At 44.2% G+C, this 16,097-nt stretch overlaps 1 protein-coding gene across 1 annotated transcript in view; it reads left to right on the top strand.

The window, feature by feature from the left end:
• trpm3 (transient receptor potential cation channel, subfamily M, member 3) overlaps positions 1-16,097 on the top strand; it is a 425,666-nt gene that overhangs the window by 47,702 nt on the left and 361,867 nt on the right. The window lies entirely within an intron of this gene.

Below are 16,097 nucleotides of genomic sequence, written 5' to 3'. Positions count from 1 at the left end.
CACTTGAGAGGGCAGACGGGGCCTCGGATTTAACCTCCTGTCTGAAAGTCGGCACCTCTGACAGTGTAGTACTCCCTCAGTACTGGCACTGGGAGTGGTACCTGGATTATGTGCCCAAAGTCTCTGGAGTGGGTCTTTAACCCACGACCTTCTGACACAGAGACAAGAGTGCTACCCACTGAGCCACAGCTGACATGGCATAGAGGTGAGATGAGGAGCCATTGCTGGAGGTGCTCTGGCTATGATTGGAAAAGCTAACAGCAGTGCCAAGCAAGGGCAGTCTCACTGAACTGGACTAACGAAGGAGAGGCACTGGAGGAGGATGGTATAGGATGGTTAGGACTGTTTTGGTGCTGTGACAGGGGTGGAAACCTGACTGGAGAGATTCAAACTGGGAATTGTGGAAAAGATGGCATGGATTTGGGAGGCAACAATACATTCAAGGACTTTGGAGATGAAAGAGAGGTTGGAGATGGGTTGGTAGTTTGCAAGGACAGGGGGTCAAGGGTGAATTTTTGAGGGGAGGGGGGTGAAGTTGGCACTTTTGAAAGGGAGGGAGACAATACTTGAAGAGAGGGAACCATTTACCAGGATTAGTGAAATTGGAATATCCTTTGACATTTGGGCTAAATATAAACTGACCTTTGATGGCAAATTGATGATTAGAAATATTTTCTTTGATTTGGATGGACACATTGAATGTGACAGTTACTTAACTAAGATAGTGACAACTAAGATTATTGTTACTGAAGCCTTTGTGATCTTTCTTTTGTAAGTTAGAATAGAGATGAAGGGGAGCTGGTTGCTTCTAACTTGGATATACAATAAACAGATGGTTTTGAACAGATGATAGCAATGGACAGATGACTGAGCAGCATGAGCTTAATTTAAAGTAAAATGCTCTGAAACTGTTCGAGGCTTTGCATTCCTATGAAATGCCTTTGGGAGAGCAAATCTGATTAGCACTTTTTATGCAGCAAAGCGATCAGTTTTCATGCTGTGAACAGGGAATCATTTGCATGGCTAACCTTTACACTGGGAGAACTGACTGTACCATCTGTTAGAAAATCTTAGCTTGTTTGGAGCAGTATGAGAGTGCGAGAGTGTGATACTTCAGATACTTCATTCAAAAGATTGATATTGATGGAGTGTCAATGGACTTTATTGAAAGGATACAATGAGGATTTTATTTGCAAGTTATTGAAAATCCATTCTACTAGTTTATTCTAACCTTGTCAAAAATCTTGTGTTTTTCCTAGACAGTTTTATTGATAGGCTTTATGGATTTTGTAAAACTTTTACTGCAGGAAGGGCTTAACAAGAGCAATTGATCAAGAAAAGAGAGACTTGCATTTATATAGCACCTTTCACAACCTCAGGACATCCCAAAGCGCTTTACAGCCACTGTGTAGTCACTGTTGTACTGTAGGAAACACAGCAGTCGATTTGTGCACGGCAAGGTCCCACAAACAACAATGTGATGATGACCAGATCATTTGATTTTAGATGTTGGTTAAGGGATGAATGTTGGACAGGACACAGAGGAGAACTCCCCTGCTTTTCTTCGAAATAGTGCTGTGGGATCTTTTACACCCACCCAAGAGGGCAGATGGAGCCTCGGTTTTAACAACTCGTCTGAAAGACGGCACCTCCGACAGTGCAGCACTCCCTCAGTACTGTAGTGGGATTGTCAGCCTGGATTATGAGCACAAATCTCTGGAATGGGACTATGAACCCACAATCTTCTGACTCGGAGGTGAGAATGCTACTCACTGAGACATGGCTGACACCGTGGATAGATCCTTGAAGGACTCCAGAGGTAACGGTGCAAAGGCGAGAAGAGGAGCCATTGCTGGAGGTGCCCTGGCTATGATTGGAAAAGCTAACAGTAGTGCCAAGCAAGGGCAGTCTCACTGAGCTGGACTAATGAAGGAGAGGCACTGGAGGAGGATGGTATCGTCAACTGGGTTAAAAGCCGCACAGAATTGAAGGAGGAGAAGAGGGAAATTGCACTACAGTCACACAGGACGTCATTTAAAACTTTGGTTAGGACTGTTTCAGTGCTGTGGTAGGAGCGGAAACCTGACTGGGGAGATTCAAACAGGGAATTGTGGGAAAGATGGGCAACAATACATCCAAGGACTTTGGAGATGGGGTGGTAGTTTGCAAGGACAGAGGAGTCAAAGGTGAGATTTTTGAGAGGGTGGGTGTGAAGTTGGCAGCTCTTCTTCAAATAGTGGCCATGGGATCTTTTACATCCACCTGAGAGGGCAGACGGGGCCTCAGTTTTACGTTTCATCTGACAGTGCAGCATTCCCTCAGTACTGCACTGGGAGTGTCAGCCTGGATTATGTGCTCTAATCCTGGGAGTGGGACTTGAACCCACAACTTCTGACTCAGAAGAGTCAGAGTGCTACCCACTGAGCCATGACTGACACTTCTGAAGCAAATTCCAAAGCACAATGCAGCACTTTTTGACTTGCCTGCAAGGGAGGAAGGTTAAGAGTTTGAATTAAGAAGCAAACTGTTATGAAAACATGGAAACATATAAAACTTGGAGTTTGAATCTAATCCAGAACGATGAGGTGAAAATATGCTCTGTTCACCAGTTGTAAAGGTGGAACATGAATATGGGGGTTGTAACCCCAGATCTTTTTTCCATGGACAACAGTGTTAAGGACAAAACCGCTTAAAACTGGCATTTTGGGGATCTTCTAAGACCAGGGGTTTCTGGTAGTAAATGGAGATCAGCTGCTGTCAGATCTCAGCCTGAATTTAATATCCATTTTGCACTCCATTCGTGTAAATATAAGATAGTCACCAATAAATTCAATAGGGAATTCAGGAGAAACTCCTTTACCCAGAGAGTGGTGAGAATGTGGAACTCGCTACCACAAGGAGTAGTTGAGGCGAATAACATAGATGCATTTAAGGGGAAGCTAGATAAACACATGAGGGAAAAAGGTATAGAAGGTTATGGTGAAAGGGTTTAATGAAGAGGGGTGGGAGGAGGCTCGTATGGAGCATAAACACCGGCATAGACCAGTTGGGCCGAATGGCCTGTTTCTGTGCTGTAAATTCTATGTTTAAAAAAAAATTAACATAGGCTTTTAAATTTTAACAAAGTTTGTAATTGCTGCTTTTGTATGACTCTGCACTACATGGTCTTTACATTTCTTACATTAACCATTAAAGTTTCTGTGGCCTTATTCCACCAAGGTGAATGATATTTGAACCAGACTAAAATAATGAGATCTTGAACAATCAGGAAAAACATGAAAGGGTTTGTGTCTCAAGTAAGAGACTGAACCTTTGAACTCTTCATAAAGGATGGCATATGGACTGCCAATTAGAGACAAATGAATCAGCCTCTCCGGGGAATATGCCACATGCAAATCTTGTGCACTTTTATTTGAAACCAATTATGTTGGGCTCTGAGACGAATATCACAGTTTCCATCTGCACACTGATGGTGGAATATTTTTGTCTCAGTTTTATAAACAACATTAGTTGTTAAGTCATTGTTTTGTGGTTAATAGCGTCTGCTGTGAGAAACTGAACTGAAAACAAAGCACAAGCTCGAGGCTATGTGAATAGATGGGAAAGGGAAACCATTTTTTTGATACTGATGTTTGGTCACCACACTCAAGGTTCCAACCTGTGGGAGGAGTGAGTCAGCTGTTGAGGGTCACTGGCTTGTTCCAGTTTAGTGCAAACATCAAGCTCAGGGCCAACGCTGGCTTTAACACCTCATCCCATAAGATTTCTACTGCAAGTCCTAATTGTTGCGATAGTTGAACATCTACATTGCAGTTTGAAATTCTAAAATACTGTGCCTAACTTTACTCCTTCACGTGGAGTTGGTCTCTTTCCTATCAGCTTCTCATTTTTGGCGAAGGTGCTTCATCCAATGGATTGTCCTAGTCCTTGCCTTTTCACGATGAAGTAGTATCATGTCCCTTTAAGACAACTCGGGGTTGCCTGTCTTGGATGAGAGGGTTGTCCTATGAGGAGAGTTTGAGTAAAATGGGCCTATACTCTCTGGAGTTTAGAAGAATGAGAGGTGATCTCATTAAAACATATAAGATTCTGAGGGGACTTGACAGGCTTGATGCTGAGAGGTTGTTTCCCCTGGCTGGAGAGTCTAGAACTAGGGGGCATAGTCTCAGGATAAGCAGTCAGCCATTTAAGACTGAGATGAGGAGGAGTTTCTTCACTCAGAGGGTTGTGCATCTTTGGAATTCTCTACCCCAGAGGGCTTTTGATGCTGAGTCATTGAGTATATTCAAGGCTGAGATCGATAGATTTTTGGACTCTAGGGGAATCAAGGATATAGGGATCGGGCGGGAAAGTGGAGTTGAGGTTGAAGATCAGCCATGATCTTATGGAATGGCGGAGCAGGCTCGAGGGGCCATATGGCCGACTTCCGCTCCTATTTCTTATGTTCTTATGCTACAATGGTCTGAAGGACAAGGACAGTTATTTCTGGTGACAAAAGCCAAATATTCAGGAGTTTGCCCAGAGAGTGGTGAGAATGTGGAACTCACTACCACAAGGAGTAATTGAAGCGAATAGCATGGGTGCATTTAAGGAGAAGCTAGATAAATACATGAGGGAGAAAGGAACAGAAAGGTATGCTGATAGGGTTAGATGAACAGGGGTGGGAAGAGGCTCATGTGGAGCATGGACCATTTACTAGGATGCTACCGGGACTTGATGGTTTGACTTACAGGGAGAGGTTAGACAGACTGGGACTTTTTTCCCTGGAGAGTAGGAGGTTAAGGGGTGATCTTATAGAAGTCTATAAAATAATGAGGGGCATAGATAAGGTCGATAGTCAAAATCTTTTCCCAAAGGTAGGGGAGTCTATAACGAGGGGGCATAGATTTAAGGTGAGAGGGGAGAGATACAAAAGGGTCCAGAGGGGCAATTTTTTCACTCAAAGGGTGGTGAGTGTCTGGAACGAGCTGCCAGAGGCAGTAGTAGAGGCGGGTACAATTTTGTCTTTTAAAAAGCATTTGGACAGTTACATGGGTAAGATGGGTATAGAGGGATATGGGCCAAGTGCAGGCAATTGGGACTAGCTTAGTGGTATAAACTGGGCGACATGGACATGTTGGGCCGAAGGGCCTGTTTCCATGTTGTAACTTCTATGATTCTATTTGGGTCAAATGGCCTGTTTCTGTGCTGTACATTCTATGGAATGTAATACTCTAATCTCTGTAGATAGATGTTTCAGATTTCATCCATGGAGGTTGCTCCAAACTCCCAGGACAGAAGTTCTTTTATAATGCATACGACATACTGCTCAATATAATTTTAAAAAGCAGCAATATAAGCATGTAAATTGCTATCAGCATTAACCCTAATGTCTGCCTGTCGGAAGCTAACTGAGCAAGGGGTATGCATAATTCTCACCTATCTCATGGCTGTTCAGAGGGAAGAGGTTCTGTGGGGTACAATGATTAAGATAACTAGTCTTGTTGCTGATGTCATAAATAAATAGGAAAGTACACCATTAGATATATTTTCTGAACTTGGTGTTGAAATGGTGACACCAGATTGAAGTGAGTTCAATGCTTGCCCTTATTCTGCCAAGGCCAACCTCATGGGATTTCCTGAGGTTGCCCTTTATTATTATCTATGCGTGCCAAGTTATAGTTCCTGGTCCTTTTGTGTCCAGCACTGGGTGCTCACCAAAGAAGGCCGGGAATGTACCTGATTAGCAGCCCTTAAAGGGCTGCAGGCAAAATTCAGGGGGATGTAGCCACGTTAAGGAGAGTGGCCTCCTGCAGGGGGCAAAAATTGTTTTGATCTTTCCTTAAGCTATATGGGGCAAAGGAAGTGACTGGCAAAACCCAAGGGAAGGTGGAACAAATGTGGAAACAGGAAACTGAACCCGTAGCAAAGTGAGAAAGAAATGCAGCATCTGAACCAGGCTATTTGATAGCTGGTGAAATGGAAAGTGGTGAGTGTGAGAAAGTTTGCCCTATTTGATACTCTAGTGCACCCTCCCCAGAGGACAGCAGTGCAGCACAGTATCAGAAGATGATGATCAGAGTCAGCAGTGTCTACAATAGCCACACAAACTGGGACTAAATGTGGAAGAAGATGGCACACCTTAAGGAAGCTGCCAAGGTAATTCTACCCAATAGTACCATTACCAGGTAGATGGCCCAAGTAAGCATTGCCACAAAGTGTTCTCTCTCAACCACTTCCAAATTTACTGCTAGCTCATGCCTAGCCTGCTTACAGCTCCTTTGTTGCTTATCATGTAAGCTGTCACTCCAGTAGGGCATGCATTCAAGCTGTAACTTACAACTGACACCTTTAACATGCTCAAATTTTCACACACACAATTATTGTACCATGACTTACCTTCACGATGCCATGGTCACTTACTGACACGCAAGATGGGCTTAAGGATGGTCGCAGGTTTTCCCCGCAGAGGCCCCTCTGCTTGCAGCAATATTGTGACACAGGGCAACTGTGTCAAACTGGTGTTGCTATTTAGTGGGAAAGGAGTTGAAAAGTGCTGACCCTACCACGATGTGCATCAGCTATGTGGTTAAGATATTGGCTGATACTGCAGATGATCTCTGTACTAGCCTGGAAGGAGACAGAGGAAAAACAATTGAGGAAAGAGTTAACTTCAACTGTCACTGACAAAGCTGTCCCCATGATGCAGGATGTCTTTCAACCGATGGCACAGATTAATTTGCTCCGTGCTGACCCAGAGCCAGTTCTCCACAATCGTTGCCTGGTAGAACATAAGAGCGTAAGAAATAGGAGCGGGAGTAGGCCATCCAGCTCCTCGAGCCTGCTGCGCCATTCAATAAGATCATGGCTGATCTTCTACCTTAACTCCACTTTCCTGCCCTATCCTGTCCTAGGGGTACCAAGGCCTCAAGATGGTGGCCCAATGGTGGGAGTGGACAGTCCAGCTCTGGAACCTGCTGATCTCCCTGCCATGCTTTTTTTTTTCTTCACCGTTTACCATTTTAGCCATGAAATATTGTAAATCTGGTGCCTTTAAACCTCCACCATTAATATTAACTTGATTAGCGAACTGCCACTTCACTCCAAAACTGTGTGGGCTTTCATGAAAAATTATATTGTAAGAGCTCCTTTTTCATGACTCCTATTTTATCAGCACTTCCTGTTCTGGTGTAAATGCTACAATTACAATTGGCTTTTCAGTGAATTTAGTTATTTTGTGCCCCACATAAACATTATACATTATTAAAGGAGAGAAAAAAAAATTCTGAAGAAAGAATATTTTCATAAAAATGCCAAGTTAAGAAAATCTTACTTAAAAACATAATGCAAAACTGGAAACTGAAAACAAGACTAGATGACATTTGAAGAACTCCATTGCATGGAGATCTTCCCTTAGGACCACTCCAGATAGATGAAAGGAGCAACCTCAGTGCAGGGTTGTCAACTCTGGTTCGTATTCCTCGAGGATTGACCATGTGACATTCGGCCCTGTGACGTCCGCAAATGTTACTGCATTTATCTTATAAAGTTAGGCCACACATGCTTAACGCTTTCCTCTAACTTCCATCTGAGAGGAAACCCTTGCACTCTTATTTCTCCGAGTTTGGAACTTGTAGGAACATAGGTATGGGAGTAGGCCATTCAGCCCCTCCAGACTGTTCCTCCTTTCAATTTCCACATTCACCTGAGGAAGGAGGAAGCCTCCGAAAGCTTGTGATTTTCAAATAAAATTGTTGGACTATAACTTGGTGTTGTAAAATTGTTTACAATTGTCAACCCCAGTCCATCACCGGCATCTCCACATCTTTCAATTAGATCATGGCTGATCTGTATCTTAACTCCATTTACCCATCTTGGTTCCTTACCCCTTAATACCCTTTGCCTAACAAAAATCTATCAATCTCAGTCTGGAAATTTTCAATTGACCCCCAGCCTCAACAGCTTTTTGGGGGAAGAGAATTCCAGATTTCCACTCCCCTTTGTGTGAAGAAGTGCTTCCTGACATCACCCCTGAACGGCCTAGCTCTAATTTTAAGGTTCTGCCCCCTTGTTCTGGACTCTCCCACCAGAGGAAATAGTTTCTCTCTATCTACCCTATCAAATCCTTTAATCATCTTAAACACGTCAATTAGATCACCCCTTAATCGTCTATATTCAAGGGAATACAGAAAAAAATTTGCATTTATATAGCACCTTTCACGACCTCAGGATATCCCAAAGCGCTTTACAGCCAATGAAGTATTTTTGAAGTGTAGTCACTGTTGTAATGTAGGAAATGCTGCAGCCAATTTGCGCACAGCAAGCTCCCACAGACAGTAATATGATAATGACCAGATAATCTGTTTTCGTGATGTTGGTTGAGAGATAAATATTGGCCAGGACAAGCCTAGTCTAATCTTGTAAAATATGGTAATATATGATGCATTAAACATCTGAAAACTTATGTCGAAACAGTCCCGTTAATTGAAAAAACATGCCTGCCAAAATAATTTCTCATGAAATTATCTGACAGTTCTTATCACCAGCATTTCAAGATGTAACCTGCATTAAATATGTATTTTCCCACATCTTTTGTGCAATAGGAGTTATCTCTTAAAAAAACACTTTCTAAAAGGAATGGAAGTGTGCCTGGATCTCCTCGATAACTGGGTGACAGACATTTGATCCATTTCCACTCGTTCAACCCAAAACCAAATTATGCTGTTCTTTAAATATGTAGCTGTTAAATTTTTGCTAGGTAAGATGATTAAAATTTGCCAGCAGCAGTTGAGGGGAAAATTTGCAAGGCTATGGGGAAAGGGCAGGGGAGTGGGACTAATTGGATTTCAAAGAGTCGGCACAGGCACGATGGGCCGAATGGCCTCTTTCTGTGTTGTATGATTCTATGATTTTATGCAAGGGCATCAAAGGTTACTGAACCAAGGTGGGTAGATGGAGTTAAGATACAGATCAGGCATGATCTAACTGAATGGAGGAACAGGCTCGAAGGGCTGGATGGCCTTCTCCTGTTCCCATGTGATTTAAACAGGTCAAGGCAGCCAATGCGTATGAGATCATGTCAACATACAATGTATAAACCTTATTCAGCTGGGCGCTCCCTCTGATGTATCTGAGAACAGAGCAATGAGCAGATATGAGATTTCTCGATCCCTGCTTCAAGGTTGTCTCTACAGGGGTAATTCTGCGATCTTGTGCTCCCACAGGAAAAAGTGCTCATCGGCGGCATGGGTTGGAGAATCGAGGCTACAGTGTTGCACACTCCGGCCCACAGCCAATGCATCCACAGTGCCCAGTACAGAGCATGGGATCATTGTGATTACCCCTTGCGTATCTGACAGTATGTTCAAACTGGCCGAGAGACCATATTTGAAATTTGAATCCAAGCATTCTACAGCACCAAGGTGACCATTCACTCACATGCTCCCATTGTTCCTCTGCTATTGAGGGCCCCGCTATGGATTCAGCAGGAGTTGCTATGTGTTCCCTGATGGTTTGCAGTACAGACAACCATTTACCCATAGCTGCACAGATCCAGTTAGTGGACTTTATGCGTTTCACCTAACCTGGCAGTGTATTTGTTCCACAGACTCAAGTTATTCATGTCGGTGCTCAGACAGAAATCTATTTTTGCAAGAGGGACCTAAATCCCTCGGCACTGCACCAGATGCAGGAACCTTGTGGGGCCTCCTCAGCAGGTGTCTGGCTTTCAACTGTCATCACCATTTGCTCCTTTCGCACCTGAGCACTGTGACTCACTTTTTTTTTAATGCTTCCTCCTCAACCTTACTATCTACATCCCTTTGGTTGTGTGTAACTGCGCTGGTGGTTGGCAGAGGCGGTGACGGTGACGCAGGGTGCTTTGAGGTGCTTGGTTTGCTCAGGGACACCCGACTGTGCCAGCAGTCTGCTTTTCCATTTTTGAAGAGAGCAAAACGCTGTCTTAAAAATAAACACTTCTTTCATTGCCCAATAATCTCTGTGACATTACTCAAGTTGAATGTGTGACTGGGTGACTGTCACTCAGCCCAACGACATGACATAAAGAGAGAACTTGAATTTAAATAGCGCCTTTTACGATCTCGGGACGTCCCAAAGCGCTTTACAGTCAATGAAGTACTTTTGAAGTGTAGTCACTGTTGTAATGTAGGAAACGCGGCAGCCAATTTGTGCACAGCTAGATCCCACAAACAGCAATGTGATAATGACCAGATAATCGTTTTTTTAGTGATGTTGGTTGAGGGATAAATATTGGCCAGGACACCAAGGAGAACTTCCCTGCTCTTCTTTGAAATAGTGGCCGTGGGATCTTTTACATCCTCCTGAGAGGGCAAACGGGGCCTCGGTTTAACGTCTCATCTGAAAGACAGCATCTGCGACAGTGCAGTGCTCCCTCAGTACTGCACTGAAGTGTCAGCCTAGATTTTGTGCTGGAGTGGGACATGACATGAACATTATGGTAATGTCAGATAAGGAAACCTCTAGCTTATCATCTCCCATTCTCTCGATGCACACATGGTCAATGATTTCACGGGTGGTCTCTTTCAATTGGTTCAAATTGAAAGTGTTCAAAATTATAAGAGGTTTTGATAGAGTAATTAGGGAGAAACTGTTTCCACTGGCAGGAGGGTTGGAAACCAGAGGACACAGATTTAAGATAATTGTTAAAAGAGCCAGGAGGGAGATTGGGGAAATTTTTCTTACTCAGCGAATTATGATCTGGAACTCACTGCCTGAAAGGGCGGTGGAAGCAGATTCGATAGTAACTTTCAAAAGGGAATTGGATATATAATTGAAAAGGAAAAATTTGCAGGGCTATGGAGAAAGAGCAGGGGAATGGGACGAATTGGTAGCACATTGGTAGATGGGCCAAATGACCTCCTCTTGTGCTGTATTATTCTATGATTCTATGATATGTTGATAGGGTGAGATGAAGTAAGGTGGGAGGAGGCTCATGTGGAGCATTAACACCGGCACAGACCAGTTGGGCCGAATGGCCTGTTTCTGTGCTGTATAATTCTATGTAATATTGAAAGTGCACAGAGCAGTGACTGTGTCACCAGGTGCACAGCTTCGAGGCACACTGCACGTTACAAATTGAAGATGCATGCTCCTTGTGTGAAGCTGCTTTTAAGATTTGTTGGTGTACACACAGATTGCAGCTTCCGGCTATAACAGAATAAGCTGTTAACAGGGAGGTCTGAATTGCTTGTGTACTAGGGGCAGGTACCTATCATGTAGAAGATTGTTGATAGCTTCCCTTAACAGATTTCTTGAGATCTGGTATTTTATTTTTCCAATGCCTTTTCAGCTCCTGGACAATGCAATCATTCTTTCCATAGAATCACACAGCACAGAAGGAGGCCATTCGGCCCATTGTGCCTGTGCTGGCAATCTTCCACCATCTCCTCCCATACCTGGTGTGGGAGGAAAGGGAGAAAGAATTTGCCATCAGTACCATAAATTGTAAAAGCTCTCTCCCTAACTCCATCCAGTCGAGCTTCCAGCATCCCGACAGTAAGCCTGGCTTTCCTCACTCTGTAATGTTCCACTCTTCAGCAATAAGTGCTCAGTAAATAGCTGCTCTGGACTCTCAGTGCTGTTTCAGCTGTTTCCATGGCTCATTATTGCAGTTCACAGATGATTTGTCGGGATTATTGCTTCTGCAGCTTCACCGGGACTCAATTCCCCAACGGAGCAATTAATAGCTCCTTCCAAGAGCCGGCACAGGCACGATGGGCTGAATGGCCTCCTTCTGTGCTGTATCATTCTATGATTGGATGACCCACTCACTGTATGGGTGATCATGCACCTGTTTAGCACAGCTCCAGAAAACAGAAAAATCGGGGACTAAATAGCATACTTAATAATCCTAAAGTAATGCTCGGGTAACCCCTTATGAGTGCACCAAAGGCAATTTATAGGCTAGAGTTTTCCCATGGTGTCAAAGGATTCATTAGAATAACTAATAACTTGTTCTTGATCTAATAGCATTCATGAATTTTTGATTTCAAATGCCATCTGTATCTACTCATACAGTATGTGTAGTCTTATAGAATTACATAAAATGTACAGCACAGAAATAGGCCATCAATGCCGATGCTTATGCTCCACACAAGCATCCTCCCACCCCTCTTCATCTAGCCCTATCAGCACATCCTTCTATTCCTTTCTCCCTCATGTGTTTATCTAGCTTCCCCTTAAATGCATCTAAGCTATTCTCCACAACCACTCCTTGTGGTATGAATATGACACAGAAGATAATCCAGTCGAGGAGTTCAAAGTCACCAGGTAAGGCAGCAACAAGACAATAATCCAACCGAGGAGTCCAGTGTTGTCTTTAGCCCTGGTAGTATGGCTTGAGTGGTTTATCAGTGTCATCTAACCTTTGAGATTTGATTATGGTTTTAAATAAGAAGATAGTGATTTTTTTTTAAAAAGCAGGGGTTTTTATAAACCGGTGTGGTGTTTTTACTTACTTTTGAAAGATGAGTGTAGTGCACTATGAGGTAGAATGAAGTGCATATCACTGTCATTATGGAGTAGGATACAAAGACATAGCCAGGTTGAGGTCACAATTTTAGGGTGACTCTATTACTCCAGGAGAGTATCGAAGTTAAAAGAAAAACATAATGAAGTGAGCTTCAACTATCTTGCCTGAACAGGAATTTTTTTTTTATATTCGTTCATGGGATGTGGGCATTGCTGGCGAGGCCGGCATTTATTGCCCATCCCTAATTGCCCTTGAGAAGGTGGTGGTGAGCCATCTTCTTGAACCGCTGCAGTCCATGTGGTGAAGGTTCTCCCACAGTGCTGTTAGGAAGGGAGTTCCTGGATTTTGACCCAACGACGATGAAGGAACGGCGATATATTTCCAAGTCGGGATGGTGTGTGACTTGGAGGGGAATGTGCAGGTGGTGTTGTTCCCATGTGCCTGCTGCTCTTGTCCTTCCAGGTGGTAGAGGTCGCGGGTTTGGGAGGTGCTGTCGAAGAAGCCTTGGCGAGCTGCTGCAGTGCATCCTGTGGATGGTACACACTGCAGCCACTGTGCGCCTGTGGTGAAGGGAGTGAATGTTTAGGGTGGTGGATGGGGTGCCAATCAAGCGGGCTGCTTTGTCCTGGATGGTGTCGAGCTTCTTGAGTGTTGTTGGAGCTGCACTCATCCAGGCAAGTGGAGAGTATTCCATCACACTCCTGACTTGTGCCTTGTAGATGGTGGAAAGGCTTTGTGGAATCAGGAGGTGAGTCACTCGCCACAGAATACCCAGCCTCTGACCTGCTCTTGTAGCCACAGTATTTATATGGCTGGTCCAGTTAAGTTTCTGGTCAATGGTGACCCCCAGGATGTTGATGGTGGGGGATTCGGCAATGGTAATGCCGTTGAATGTCAAGGGGAGGTGGTTAGACTCTCTCTTGTTGGAGATGTTCATTGCCTGGCACTTGTCTGGCACGAATGTTACTTGCCACTTATGAGCCCAAGCTTGGATGTTGTCCAGGTCTTGCTGCATGCGGGTTCGGACTGCTTCATTATTTGAGGGGTTGCGAATGGAACTGAACACTGTGCAATCATCAGCAAACATCCCCACTTCTGACCTTATGATGGAGGGAAGGTCATTGATGAAGCAGCTGAAGATGGTTGGGCCTAGGACATTGCCCTGAGGAACTCCTGCAGCAGTGCCCTGGGGCTGAGATGATTGGCCTCCAACAACCACTACCATCTTCCTTTGTGCTAGGTATGACTCCAGCCACTGGAGAGTTTTTCCCCTGATTCCCATTGACTTCAATTTTACCAGGGCTCCTTGGTGCCACACTCGGTCAAATGCTGCCTTGATGTCAAGGGCAGTCACTCTCACCTCACCTCTGGAATTCAGCTCTTTAGTCCATGTTTGGACCAAGGCTGTAATGAGGTCTGGAGCCGAGTGGTCCTGGCGGAATCCAAACTGAGCATCGGTAAGCAGGTTATTGGTGAGTAAGTGCCGCTTGATAGCACAGTTGATGACACCTTCCATCACTTTGCTGATGATTGAGAGTAGACTGATGGGGTGGTAATTGGCTGGATTGGATTTGTCCTGCTTTTTGTGGACAGGACATACCTGGGCAATTTTCCACATTGTCGGGTAGATGCCAATGTTGTGGCTGCACTGGAACAGCTTGGCTAGAGGTGCAGCTAGTTCTGGAGCACAAGTCTTCAGCACTACAGCCGGGATGTTATCGGGGCCCATAGCCTTTGCTGTATCCAGTGCACTCAGCCGTTTCTTGATATCACGTGGAGTGAATGGGAAGCCTAGCCAGGATTTCCTGGGAATCTTGAGTGAGGCCTTCCAATGCTGGAAAGTTTGGGAGGTGGTGGTGATTGGTAGCTTAGTGGCAGGCCTCAAGGGGTGAGAGGTGACATATTGCTGTGTGTCAAAGGTCAAAGTGATTGGTCTGTTGGCATAGGCTGAAAAAACGGGATGGCGGTAGCGACTGGTCGGTTGGTAAAGACTGAAGTAGCAGTGGCCAGCCGATATACACTGGAGGGGGCCAGGAATCGTCAGCTATTTGCGTGTTAGTTTTTAGCGCAGACAGAAGGGAAAAAGAAAGAACTTGTATTTGTGTAGCGCCCTTCACGACCTCAGGACGTCCCAAAGCGTTCAGCCAGTTTCTCACCGTTGTGGTGCTCAGAACAGGTGGCGGTGAGCAGCTGAGAGAGATCATTGGAAAGTCCTCCACAGGCCTCATTTCTTGGCTTGATATCTGCTTTCCAACCTTGATGAGTTTCTGGAAGTAGTTTCTCAATGGGCTTTCAAATCTAAGAGGTGGTTTGGGAATATGAAAGTTTTGGGACAGCTGGCTTGGATGTGCGATATCGTAGGCTACCCTTTGGCTACACCATTGCAATCACGAGATGTGATTTTACATCCATTCATAGTCAATAGGCAGAAAATCTAGCACCATAGAAGCTAAAATAGACGTAAGACATTGTGGGGAGAGGGATTTTTCCCCACTCAATTTCAGGTAACAATGCTGCACAATACCTTAATAGATAGATTTATATGTGTAACATTGACTTATCTGTTCTCTCCACAGACCTGCTGTGTGGTTCCAGCATTTTTTGTTTTAGTTTTAGATTTCAAATAGATGCAATTTTTTCTTCAGCGTGTCTATTGACACCACTGTGTCAGCCAATGAGTTGGAGGTGGGGCGGGACTTACGGCAGGACTCACAGCAAACAGTCTATTTTACAGCAGAGTCTATTTACTTTGCAAACAGGGTCTGTTTAAACATTGCACTACAGCAAACAGTCTACAGAATTCATTTAAACAGAGTCTCTACGCACTACAGCAACATCTCCCAATGAAAGCAGGATTATTTCTCCAGCAAAATGCAACGACTGGAGAATAGTTAAACAATAGAAATTATGTATGTAAAATCAATCCCAGTCACTTACAGCAGTGCGGTCTCCAGGCGTGATTGATGGGGGACTTGTGATGTCACCATATGCAACCTTTTTCTTTTTAGCTACCTCAATGGATAAGGTGAGGCAAGATAGACAGCAACAGAAAACTTACCTGCGCACAATGCTGTCTTTAAGTGTTTAAATTTGAGCAGTATCCCTGTATATACTGGGGGTGGGGGGGGGTCCTTAACCTTGGGTGTGTCAACCTGTGCCTAAATTCTCTTGCCTTGGGTGAGTGGGATGTGTCCCAAAGGGGAGAGAGAGTTCACTCTATATTGAGGAAACAGAAATATTACTTGTGTGAATTTCTCAGTAGTTTGGATTGGAGACTCTTGCACAGGGTGAAGGGTCTTCATGTCTGTCAGACCCCTCTGGGCTGACCAAAAAAAGACATAAGCCAAATCTCAGTTAGGGTGTGGCTTCCTCTTTATGTAATAAAATTGCTGCTTAGCAATGAATGCTGAAGTATTCAAAAGGGATCTGGACTGATTCAACAGGAATTAAAGGAGGTTCAAATGAGAAGTGCAAAGAGATTACAAATGGTCACTGTTGATCCTGAAAGAGGATCTAAATGAGAAGGCATAGTGCTTGGGAGTTATCGCCTCTGCTCGTTCCTATATCTCTTAAGATTATTTTCCATATGGAATCTTACAGCATACAA

Source organism: Heptranchias perlo, chromosome 4 (assembly GCF_035084215.1).
Source record: "Heptranchias perlo isolate sHepPer1 chromosome 4, sHepPer1.hap1, whole genome shotgun sequence".
NCBI classification, from domain to species: domain Eukaryota; kingdom Metazoa; phylum Chordata; class Chondrichthyes; order Hexanchiformes; family Hexanchidae; genus Heptranchias; species Heptranchias perlo.
Note: the sequence above shows the minus strand (reverse complement) of the source record. Positions and strands in the feature narration are given on the sequence as shown.